The sequence below is a fragment of the Phascolarctos cinereus genome, unplaced genomic scaffold (genome assembly GCF_003287225.1).
Source record: "Phascolarctos cinereus isolate Bilbo 61053 unplaced genomic scaffold, phaCin_HiC Scaffold_1;HRSCAF=81, whole genome shotgun sequence".
NCBI classification, from domain to species: Eukaryota; Metazoa; Chordata; class Mammalia; order Diprotodontia; family Phascolarctidae; genus Phascolarctos; species Phascolarctos cinereus.
The window spans coordinates 49529710-49541241 of record NW_027555514.1 but is presented as its reverse complement, the minus strand read 5'-3'; the positions used below and the strand labels follow the sequence as shown (position 1 = coordinate 49541241).

Below are 11532 nucleotides of genomic sequence, written 5' to 3'. Positions count from 1 at the left end.
TGTTCACTGCTGGTTTATGTGTTAAGGACTGGTAGGAATCTAATAAGAAGAAATTCAACAGAGATAAATATACATATACTTATATATGTACGTATTATACATATATAGTTACACTTGAGCATAAAAAAAAAATCAGTTTCACAAGTACAAGATGGGCGAGGCAGCATTAGCAGTTTGGAAACAATCGAGGGGTTTTAGTGTATTGAAAGCTCAATATGAGTCAGCATGTGATGTGGCAGCCAGAAGAGCTCCTGCGATCTTGGGCTGTGGGCTGTGTTGAGAGGCCCTTTTTAGGGGTGGTAGGAGCACAGGAGGATAGAGCTCCTGGCCCGGAGTAAAAGACCCTAGTTCAAATAGGGCCTCGGGCACTAGCTTCGGGACTGAGCAAATCATTTATCCTGTTTCCTCACCTATAAAACGGGGATAATAATACCACCTAGCCTCCCAGGTTGTGCTGAGCATAGAATGAGATAGCATCTGTAAAGTGCTTTGGCCCTCAAAGCAGCATATAAATGCTAATTATGATGATAATATGCAACTAGACTGTCAAAGAACCTAGAGTTCACACCACAGGAGAATTAACTGCAGAAATTGGGAGAGTTTAGCCTGAAGGGAACGTTGGGGGGGGGCCGGAATCACAATGGGCCCCTTCAAATCTCAGAAGGAATATCTGCAGGAGGGGGAGGGATTGGTAGGGCTGGTCTTCACCAACGGGCGGGGCTGCGGAGAAGGAGCAGGGGAGGAAACCTTGCAGAAAAAGCAGAGCCAATCACATCTCTCGCCCCGCCTCCAGACCCCGCCTCCTTCTTCTAGCGGAATTACGTGGGAGCCCCTTCCGCCCTTTGTCTGGCTGGTCTGCAGTGCAGTTCCCGGCAGGCTGGGCGTTCCTTCCTCTGCAGGCTGCTTGCATCGGGCGCTCTTCTGGCTCCGACTGACCGTGCTGGGCAGAGGCGGAGGCAGCTCCTGGTGGCGGTGGCAGCGGTGGCAGCTGTGGGCGGCGGTGCGTCTGGGCAGCGGTGTCCCGGCGGCGTTGGCTGCAGGTGGCGGTGTCCGAGTGGCCAGCGGCAGGGGTCGGTGGCAGCGGCGGTGGGTGTGCTGTGCCGCAGTCCGCAGTAGGCACTTATACCCGAGCTTTCCCCGCCCTCCTCCTCCTCCTCCTCCTCCTCCTCCTCCTCCTCCTCTTCCTCCTCCTCCATCCCAGCCCCGCCCCTCGGGCCTGGTTCTGGGCTCGCTCGGGGCCGAGCAGAGCTAGGCCAACCCCCGCTGCAGCAGCGGCGGAGGTAGCGGCGGGCCGCGGCGGCGTGGGCACCCGGGCAGCGGCAGCCACGGCAGCGGGCGGACGGCCCCGGCAGTGGTGTCTGGTGGCGGCGTTGGCGGACACGGAGGTAGCTGCGGCCTCCCGGGGCAGGTGGACCGCGGCGGCGGTGATTGCGCCGCCCGGCCAGCGGAGGCGGTGTTGGCGGCGGCGGCGGCGGCCTTGGCGGCAGCGGCTGGACGGCCCGGGTGGCGGCGTGTGGCCTTGGTGGCGGCGGTGGCAGCGGCGGCAGAGGCTGGAAGTCCCGGGCGGTTTGGGCGGCGCCGGGGTGTGGCAGTGGCAGTGGCAGTGGCAGTGGCGGCGGCTGCGGCCACGGCGGCCGCGGCGGCAGTGGGTGGACAGCCTGGTCGGCGTGTGGCCCTGGCCCTGGCGGCGGCGGGGGCGGCGGCGCTCCCCGGCGGCAGGTGGACCGCCGCAGCAGCGGCAGCAGCGGCAGCAGCGACAGCAGCGACAGCAGCGGCGGCGGCGGCAGCAGCAGCAGCGGCAGCAACAGCGGCAGCAGCAGCGGCAGCAGCAGCGGCAGCAGCAGCAGCAGGTGAACGGCCTGGCCAGCGGCCCCCAGCGGGGTCGTCCCCGGCAGCGGACCCCCGCCGCGCTGGCGGGCCTTGTTAGACGGGCGGCGGCGGCGGAGAGTCCTCGGGCGGGGGTCAGTCCTCGGCAAGCAGCTAGTCCACGGGCAGCGGGAAGCCCGCGTGCTCCGGCCAGTCCGCGCGCACCGGTCAGTCCACGAGCATCGGCCAGTCCTCGAGCATCGGTCAGTCCTCGGGCCACAGCAGGCCCTCGGGCGGCGGGAAGTCCTCGGGCGGCGGCAGGTCCGCGGGCGGCGGCAGGGCCTCGTGAGGCTGCAGTAAGTCCTCGGGCAGGGGCAGTTCCTCGGGCAGCTCCTCGAGCAGCCGCGGTTCCTCGGCCAGTTCTGCGGCTAGGTCGGGCAGTCCCTCGTTCTGCTGAAATTCCTCTCCCAGTTCCTTCCCAGGTGGCCAGTTTGCCAGTGATCAGCTCGAGAACTAGCATGGATAAGAAGGATGATATTTTCTGGACCCAGGCACGCCGGCGCCGGAAGAAGATGCGGGTACAGGCACCAGCAGTACAGAGCCCCGTGGTGCAGACCCCCGTGGTGCAGGCTCCCCTGGTACAGTCGGTACACTCAGTGCAGTCGCAGGTGCTAGCAGTACCAAGAAGTTCAGTTATAAGGTCAACTAAACTGTCACCGGCGGGAGCCCAGCCGGCATCTCGCACGCAGTCAGTGCCGAGGCTCCAGCCAGCCTCCCGGCCCCTGCTAGTGTCCCGGGCCCAGTCAGCCTGCCGGCCCCTGACAGCCTCTGGGCCCCAGACAGCCTCCGGGCCCCAGACAGCTTCTGGGCCCCAGACAGCCTCCCGGCCTCAGCCAGCATCCAGACCCCAGTCAGTGTCCAGGCCCCAGTCAGCCTCTGGGCCCCAAACAGCCTCTGGGCCCCAAACAGCCTCCCGGTCCCAGTCCAGGGACACGGAGCTGGAAGACACTAGGGGAGGCAGCGTGGTGCCTTGGCGCAGCAAAGCAGAGTGGGACCAGGTGATGGTCTACCTCTTCTGCTCTGATACTAAGCTGCAGAAGTATGCACTAGACCGAGTGACTGCCTGGAAGAGCCGTTGTGGCAATAACCTCCCCCTTGCGGTATCCTGCACAGCAGACCTGGTGAGATGCAAGGTTATGGATGAGAACAGCACTGTGGGCTCTCAAGAACTTGTCTTTCTTTATGGCATGGCATTGGTCAGATTTGTGAATCTTATAACTGAGCCAAAACAAAAACTCATCAATATTCCTCTGAGACGCCTGGCACATGAGATGCACATCCCAGAGTGGATTGTAAACCTTCGTCATGATTTCACACACAGGAAACTTCCCAGGTTGAATACTTGTCGAAGAGGTTGTGACTTTGTCTTAGACTGGCTTCGGCGTACTTATTGGTGCCGCCAGTTGGGGAACGACCTGTCTGAGCCCTGGGATTCCCAGATGGATTTACAGGGGATAGAAATGGGGGAAGAGCCAGTATTGGAGGATGTACTTTCTAAAGAGGCCAGGAAAGAAAAAGAGCTATATGAGAAAATCCGGAAAGTGCTCGTTCCTACGAGGAAGAGCAATTTAAAGTGCTCAGAGAGCTAAGGCAGCTGCCTAAGGCCATCAAGGCTTGGGCAAACTCATCCACGGAGGTGGAATGGATGGTGTCAAAAATGAAGAAGTTGACCCAGGATAATAGGACACTTGTGGTGAACATCTTGCTAAGTGATGGTTTCCTCATTCCTACTGCAGAGCAGCTGGAAGCTTTGCAGATTCAACCAGCAAGAAACATGAATCTGACCAGCCTTGTGTTGCCCCGGTGCTTTTCCCACTTCTGGCAGCCCCTTTTGAAGGGCTTAGAATCCCAGCCATTCACCCAGGCTCTCCTGGAAAGGATGCTCTCGGTGCTTCCGGAATTTGGGGACACCGGGATCCGGCCAGCCTACCTCATCAGTTGGCTTAGTGAACTGCTAGTGGTCTATGGCCCCCGTGGGGAACACTTCACTTCTAGCCAGCGTGCCGTTCGGAAAACATGGAAGATTGTGTGCCGCAACTTCTCCTTGAATTGGTCCCAGCTGCTTGATGTCTGTCTAGATTGTGCCTGCTGGGCCACTCCCCCCATCCTCCAACTGGTCCTCAAGACCATGGAACCAGCCTTCCCACTAGACACCCAAGAAAAGCTTATGTGTCTCTGCACCATCTACACCCAAGGTGGGAACCCGAACTCCAGACCGAGGTCCACAGAAGGGGCTGTGTCTTTGAGGAGGCCCGTTTACACTCTGGAAGATCTGCAGTGGCAGGTCAAGCAGTCTATGTTGCTTGATCGGCAGAGGAGTTATAAATCAGGGGACGAGGAGGAGACAGAGACTGACAGGGAAGATCTTTCTTCCAAGACAGAGGAAGAGTTGGAAGTTAAGGAGGAGTCAGTGCGGAAGGGCCCCATGAGGGAGAGACCTGAGGCTCTAGCTGAAAAGCAGGCTGCCCTGAAGGGCTCTGCGTGGCAGCTTTGCACAGATGATGTAGACTGGAGTAAATATCCCTTGGGCAGAGTTCCAGGCCAAACAGATGACCCCAATGAGCTCATGCTGGACAACTACACTCTGATGTCTGTTGTGGACCAACCTGCAGTCCAGGAAAATGACAGTTTTCCCCCTGCAGCAACACATGATTCCACAGGAACTCCAAACAGGGAAGGCTTGCTGTGGACCCAGAGTGAACTACATCGCATCAAAAGTAACCTTAAGTTCTTCTGACTTTAGGTTGGGACAGATGGTTCCTTCTGCTTTGTGCAGACACTACCCCTTCCTTCACCATAAGTACTGGAAACCAAGGTCCATTCCCCCCCTTCCCTCCCTCCAGTGGATTTTGGTGTAGCATCACAGATGCCGTCTAGTATTCCTGAGCCTTTCCCACGCAACAGCCAAACCCCAACTAATTTATTCTGGCGACCCCGTTACCACCCCAGGGCAAATATCATCCTAGCTCTGGTTGCTGGCACTGAGCTATGACTAGTGCCAACCACTTAGATAAACAATTTCACTTCGGATCCAGAGGAAAAACAAAGGAAGCCCAAAGTCATACAAGTGGCAATGACTTTAAAAAAAAAAAAGGAAACAAATTTTAACTCTCAAGACAAACTCTTCACTCAAAAAAACATTTCCTAACCCTCTGGTGCCACTCTGTTGTTGACAGGCCCCCACCCCCAGCTCCCTTCCTTTTTCTGTCTTTTCCTTCTTTTGAGTAATCCTGGTTTCCTCCTGAAGACACCTCCACTGATGGGTAGCTCCTTTTCTAATGTTATCTCCACCCCCTCCCCACAACAGTCAACATAGCCTTACTCCCTAATGCCACTTTGATAATCTCCATGTCTTATCACTAAGTATCAATCTCTTCTTTAAAATTAAATCCATTTTTTCATATCATTCTGCCCAAATTCTTGTTGCTGTCATCTGCTGACCTCCGGGCAATTGTGAAGGAACTTTCCAGCTTTCTCCATTTCCTTTTTTTTTAAATCTTTTTTTAATATTGAATTTTATTTTCAGTTTTCAGTTCTCTACCTCCTCCATCACCCTCCCATACTCATTGAGAAGGCAAGAAAAACAAAACCCATTACAAATATGTATAGTCATACAAAATAAATTCCCACATTAGCCATGTTCAAAGAGAAAATATGCTTCGGTTTTCACCCTGAGTCCATCAGCTCTCCATCTGGAAATGAATAGCACACTTTATCATGAATCCTTTGGAACTGTGGTTGCTTATTGCATTGATCAGAGTGCTTGAGTCTTTAAAAGTTGTTATTACAATACTGTTATTGCATAAATTGTTCTTAATTCTCACTCCATTTCACATTAGTTCATACAAGTCTTACCAGGTTTTTCTGAAACCATCTCTTTCATCACTTCTTACAGCACAGTAGTGTTCCATCACATCCATTTATCATAAGTTGTTCAGCCATTCCCCAATTGATGGTCATCCTCTCAATCTCCAGTGTTTTGTCACCACAAAAAGAGCTGCTATACATATTCTTGTACATATGGGTCCTTTTTCTCTTTCTTTGATTTCTTCCTAACTGGGTCAAAGGATATGCACAGTTTAATAGCTTTGGGGGCATAGTTCCAAATTGCTTTCCAGAATATGTAATTGACTAGTTCACAGCTCCACTAACAGTGCATTAATGTGCGTATCTTCCTATAGCCCCTCCAGCACATGTCATTTTACTTTTTTTGGTCATCTTAGGTAATCTCATGGGGGTGAGGTGGTATCTCAGACTTGTTTTACTTCAAATTTCTCTAATAGTGATTTAGAGCATTTTTTCATAGCTTAGATTTCTTCCTCTGAAAAGCTGCCTATTCATATCTGACCATTTATCAATTGGGGAATGGCTCCTTTTCTTGTAAATCTGACTCAGTCATTTATGTATTTTAGAAATAAGACATTTACCAGAGAAATTTGCTTCAAAGATATTTTCCCCACCACTTTCCTGCTCTTCTAATTTAAATGCACTGGTTTTGTTTGAGCAAAAACTTTTTAACTTTTATCTAATCAAAATTATTCATTTTACCACCCATGGGTCATGAACTCTTCGCCTTTCCATAGATCTGACAGGTAATTTTTTTCCATGTTCCACTAAGTGCTTATGATATCACTCTTTATATCTAAATCTTATATCCATTTTGAGCTTAGCTTGGTATGTGATGTGAGATGTTGGTCTGTACCTAGTTTCTGCCATACTGTTTTTTAGGTTTCCTAACAGTTTCTATTAAATAGTGAGCCGTTACCCCAATAGCTGTGAACTTGGGTTTATCAAACTATATGTTATGTTCATTTGTTTCTGTACTGTATAATCTGTTACACTGAACAACTTTCTATTTCTTACCCAGTACCAAATTGTTTTGATAATTACATCTTTGTGATATAATTTGAGACTGGTACTGCTAGGCCCCCATTCTTATTTTCTTTGATTAATTCCCTTGATATTCTTGACTTTTTGTTCTTCAAGATGAAGTTTGTTATTTTTTCTAGCTCCACAAAGTAGTTCTTTGGTAGTTTGGTATGGCACTAAATAACTTAATTTAGGTAATTATAATTTTTATTATATTGGCTCAGCCTACTCATGAGCAATTAGCATTTCTCCAGTTATTTAGCTCTGTCTTTATTTGTGTGAAGAGTGTTTTGTCATTGTGTTCATGTAGTTCTTGTGTGGGTCTTAACAGACTCCCAGGTATTTATACTGTCATTATTTTAAATGGAATTTCTCTTTTTATAATTTCCTGGATTTGTTGGTAATATGCAGAAGTGCTGATGAATTGTGTGGGTATATTTTATATACTTCAACTTTACTCAAATTGTTAATTGTTTCAGCTAGTTTTTTAGTTCATTCTCTAGGTAAACCATCAAATCATCTGCAAAGAGTGATATTCTCTTTGCCCATGTGTATTTCTTTAATTTCTTTTTTCTTGTCTTACTGTAATAGCTAGCATTTCTAGTACAATATTAAATAATAATGGTGATAATGGACATCTTTGATTCACTCCTAATCTTATTGGTAAGGCTTCTAGCTTAACCCCATTATAGATAATGCTAGCTCTTGATTTTAAAGATATAAGGAAGGCTTCAGTTATTCCTGTGCTTTCTAGTGTTTTCAACAGGAATGGGTGTTGTTTTTTGTCAAACATTTTTTCTGCATCTATTGAAATAAATGTGATTTTTGTTGGTTTTGTTATTAATGTGCTCAGTTATGCCTATAGTTTCCCTAATATTGAACCAGCCCTGCATTCCTGGTATAAATCTATACTGGTGATAGTGTATGACCTTTGTGATATATTGCTGTAATCTTGCTGGTATTTTATTTAAAATTTCTGTATCACTTCATTAGGTAAATTGGTCTGTAGTTTTCTTTATCTGTTTTGACTCTCTTTGGTTTAACTATCAAGACCATATTTGTGTCATAGAAGGAATTTGGTACAACTCCTTCTTTACCTATTTTTTTTTTCAAAAGTATATGTAGTATTGGAAATAATTGTTCTTTAAATGTTTGGTAGAATTTACTTGTAAATCTAATCGGGTCCTGGGGTTTTTGTCTCATGGAGTTCATTTAAGGCTTATTTGATAACTTTTTCTAAGATAAGATTATTTTAAGTATTATATTTCCTGTTTTGTTAATCTGGGCAATTCATAATTTTACAAATATTTATCAATTTCATTTACTTTTTGCCTCTAATTGGGCAAAGTAGCTCCTAATAATTGCTTTTAAATTCACCTTTTTAATTTTTGATACTAAGTTTGGTTTTCTTTGTAAAATCACATTAGCCAGTGGCTTATCTATTTTATTATTGTTGTTTTCCAAGAAAACAGGTCCTAGTTTATTCTACTTTTTTTCACTTTACATTTTATTGATCCCTTTTTTGATTTTCAGGATTTTTGTTTTGTTGTTTAATTAGGAATTTTTAATTTTTTGGTTTTCTAATTTGTTTTTAGTTGTATGCCCAGTTCATTGATCTGCTTTTTCTCTCTTGTTGATGTAAACATTTAGAGATACCAATTTTACCCTAAGTTCTGCTTTGGCTAAATCCCACAAATTTTGATATGTTTTTTCATTGTTGTCATTATCTTTAATGAAATTATTCTTTCTGTGATTTGTTCTTTGACCCACCCATTTTTTAGGATTAAGTTTTCAGTTTAATTTTCATCTGGGCTTCAAAGGCCTTTTATTAAATGTAATTTTTATCGCATCATGACCAGAAAAAGACATTTATTATTTCTGCTTTTCTCTTTTTCTTTGTGATATATTTGTTCCCTAATACAGAGTTATCAAATTCCTGGCCTGCAAAACTCCTGAGTACAGCCCTAGCCAGATTAAAATGTAATTGGAAAATGTTTAACAAAATAAATAAAAATACAATGGAGCATAGATAATGCTAATCTGTGGTTTTTTGTGTCAATATGTCAGTTGGGGCTCTGTTTCTGTTTTAATTTGACACCACTGCCCTAATATATGGCCATTTTTTTTGAAGTTGCCTGGTACAACTAAGAAATAGTTATATTCCTTTAACTTGAAAATTGAAGTTCTCCACTCTTATAGTTTTACTGTTTCCTCCTGTGATTCATTTATCTTTTCCTTTAAGAATCTAGATGCTATGGTATTTGGTGCATTTATGTTCAGGTACATGATACCTTTCAGCAAAATATAGCTCATCTTTTGATTTCTTTTTAAATTTCTTGATGTATTAATGGAGTCATTAGCATATATTTGGCCGATTCCAATTTTCAAGGAGTTGTTTTCTTCAGTAAGGTTTTGTACCTCTTTTACCAAGCTATTCTCTTTTCACTTTCTTGCATAGTTCTCATTTCCCATTTTTTCCTCTACCACTCTTAGTTTAACAAAAAAGTATTTTGTGCTCTTTTTAAAACTGTAACTCTTGTAGGAATTCTTGTTGGGCTTGCGTCCAGTCTATACTGAAGGCTTTGCCTTCTCTGTGCCTTGGGCTTCTCTGTTACTGTAGCAGCTCTTTATGGTCAGGTTCCTTTTGGTTTGCTTATTCTTCCAGGGGTAGGAAACCTTCCGCCTCAAGGCCACATGTGGCTCTGTAGGTCTTCAAGTGCAGCTCTTTGACTGAATCCAAACTTCACAGAACAAATCTCCTTAATAAAAGGATTTGTTCTGTGAAATTTGAGATTTGTTCTGTGAAGTTTGGATTCAGTCAAAGAGCTGCACTTGAGGACCTAGAGGACCACATGTGGCCTCAAAGGCCAAAGGTTCCCCATCCCTGTTCCAACCTATTTTTTGAATTTGGACTTTATATTATTAATGGTGAGCTGCGATCACTTCTGAGTGGGACTTCTTTGCCTTTTTACATTTTTCTGGAGCTTTTACAATTCACTTTGGAAGTTTGTAAGCTTTAGTGATCCCAAAGCCATGTGATGTGGGGAAAGGTCTCTTCTCTGCCCTTTTTGTCTGAGCCTTACAAGTCCCTAACCCAGGTTTGAATTTACTGGCTTGTGCATGGTTGAGTTTCAGTAGACTGCTCCAGGACAGAGCCACTGAATTGCTGGCTCTGCTATGGTCTAGATATCATGTTTTAGTTATTCTACTGCAGGTTTATGTGCTTGGCTAAAGGCTAGAACTGAATTGCCACTGTATTCCTGGGCTCAGAGCCACACAGCTATGTTTAAGGAACTTATTCTGTGCTCAGTATTTAGCCAAGGTCCCCAGCTCTCTGCTTTGGATCTGTGACCTGGACTTGAGTAACGGAAGGCAGAGCTGTCAGGTCACACCTGTTCTCACACTTAGCACTGGTTCAGGGATCTTCTGGGATTTCTTTTTACCCTGGTGTATTGTTTCAGCCCCCCTTCTCTGGGTGCTGGAGTTCCTGCTAGAGGGGCATGTTCCTGGTCAGTCCCAGCCTTAGTGTCTGCAGACCTTTCTGTTTTTCAAAGCTGGGCTGGAAAAATGAGTCACTGCTTTCCTTATCAGAATTCCATATGGAGAAGTTTCTAGGTTGTTGTGGAAGGGTGATGGGCAAGCTAGGCAAAATGCTTCCTCCTATTTTGATTTTACTCCCAACTTCCTCTTATTTCCAAAGAACCTCTTCTCCATCCTAACACTTGAAGACAAAATTCATGCAGATGTCCTGTTGTACACATTGGCCTTTCAGTTCATCAACCTCATCACTTCGCAGGCCTATTTGCTGACCACAGACAAATGCTCTTCCTTCTCCCGAAGTGCTTCATTCCTGCCAAACTAGCTGGCACTGACTACTGGTCCCCCCCCCCATTTATTTCAACAAACATAAGGGGTTATGAAGTATCTTAGGGGAGGGAGCAATTAAAATTAGGCCTCCTTGAAATGTTGAATCACATAAAATATTAACATAATTTTGAGTTACAAAATACAATTTTAATTTTGTCCTCAGTTAAGAGAGGGCATCTGAGGAATAATCTGGTGTAATGGAACACCTGGACTAGAATTCAGAAGATTGGCATTTGTGCCTCAGCTATGTGTCCTACACAAATCTCTATTTTTCTGAGCCCCAGTGACTTCATCTATAAAATAAGGAGAAAAATACACTACCTATCAGTCAAAACGCATTAAGCTCTTACTATGTTGTAGGTACTGTAGATAGCATCTTAAGAAGGACAGACATCTTCAAGAAGCTTACCTTCTAATGGGAGAGAAACATACAGGGTGTCCCAAAAGTCTTAGTGCAGTTTTATATTTTAATATTAAACTTGCCTTCCAAATCACCATTTCTAAGGTGTAATTATATATATTTCTGCTGCACTTAATTTGTAAATGTTGAATACTGTTAACAAGGTAGGGTGCTTCTGTATTGCACGTGCAAGACAGCTTCAGTCGCTGAGCAGCAGCTTATGAAAGTTTTTGCAAAATTCGAAAGTCAGCTAGAGTGATGTATAGCACAAGATACTGATTATGTAAACTTTTAATAAGAAATATCGATGTCAGAATTTTAAATAGCCCACCCTCCTCAGCATTCCCGGGACGCAGATGCACGAACGGCCAGTGAGTGCCCAGCCTCAGCTAGTAGACAAGAAGGCCAAAATTCACCCCTCCAGGCCTCACTTTCCTCCCTGGTAAAGCTGTCCATACTCCAGGCTTGCACGAGCCCCTCCCACACTGCCCGGGGTAGCGTTCTCGGGATCCTTCCCACCCCCGCGGCAC

At 45.9% G+C, this 11532-nt stretch overlaps 1 pseudogene; it reads left to right on the top strand.

Moving 5' to 3' along the window:
- The first annotated feature begins 2017 nt into the window (after positions 1-2017).
- On the top strand, positions 2018-8768 carry LOC110209171 (ribosomal biogenesis protein LAS1L pseudogene; annotated as a pseudogene).
- Positions 8769-11532: the final 2764 nt, after the last annotated feature.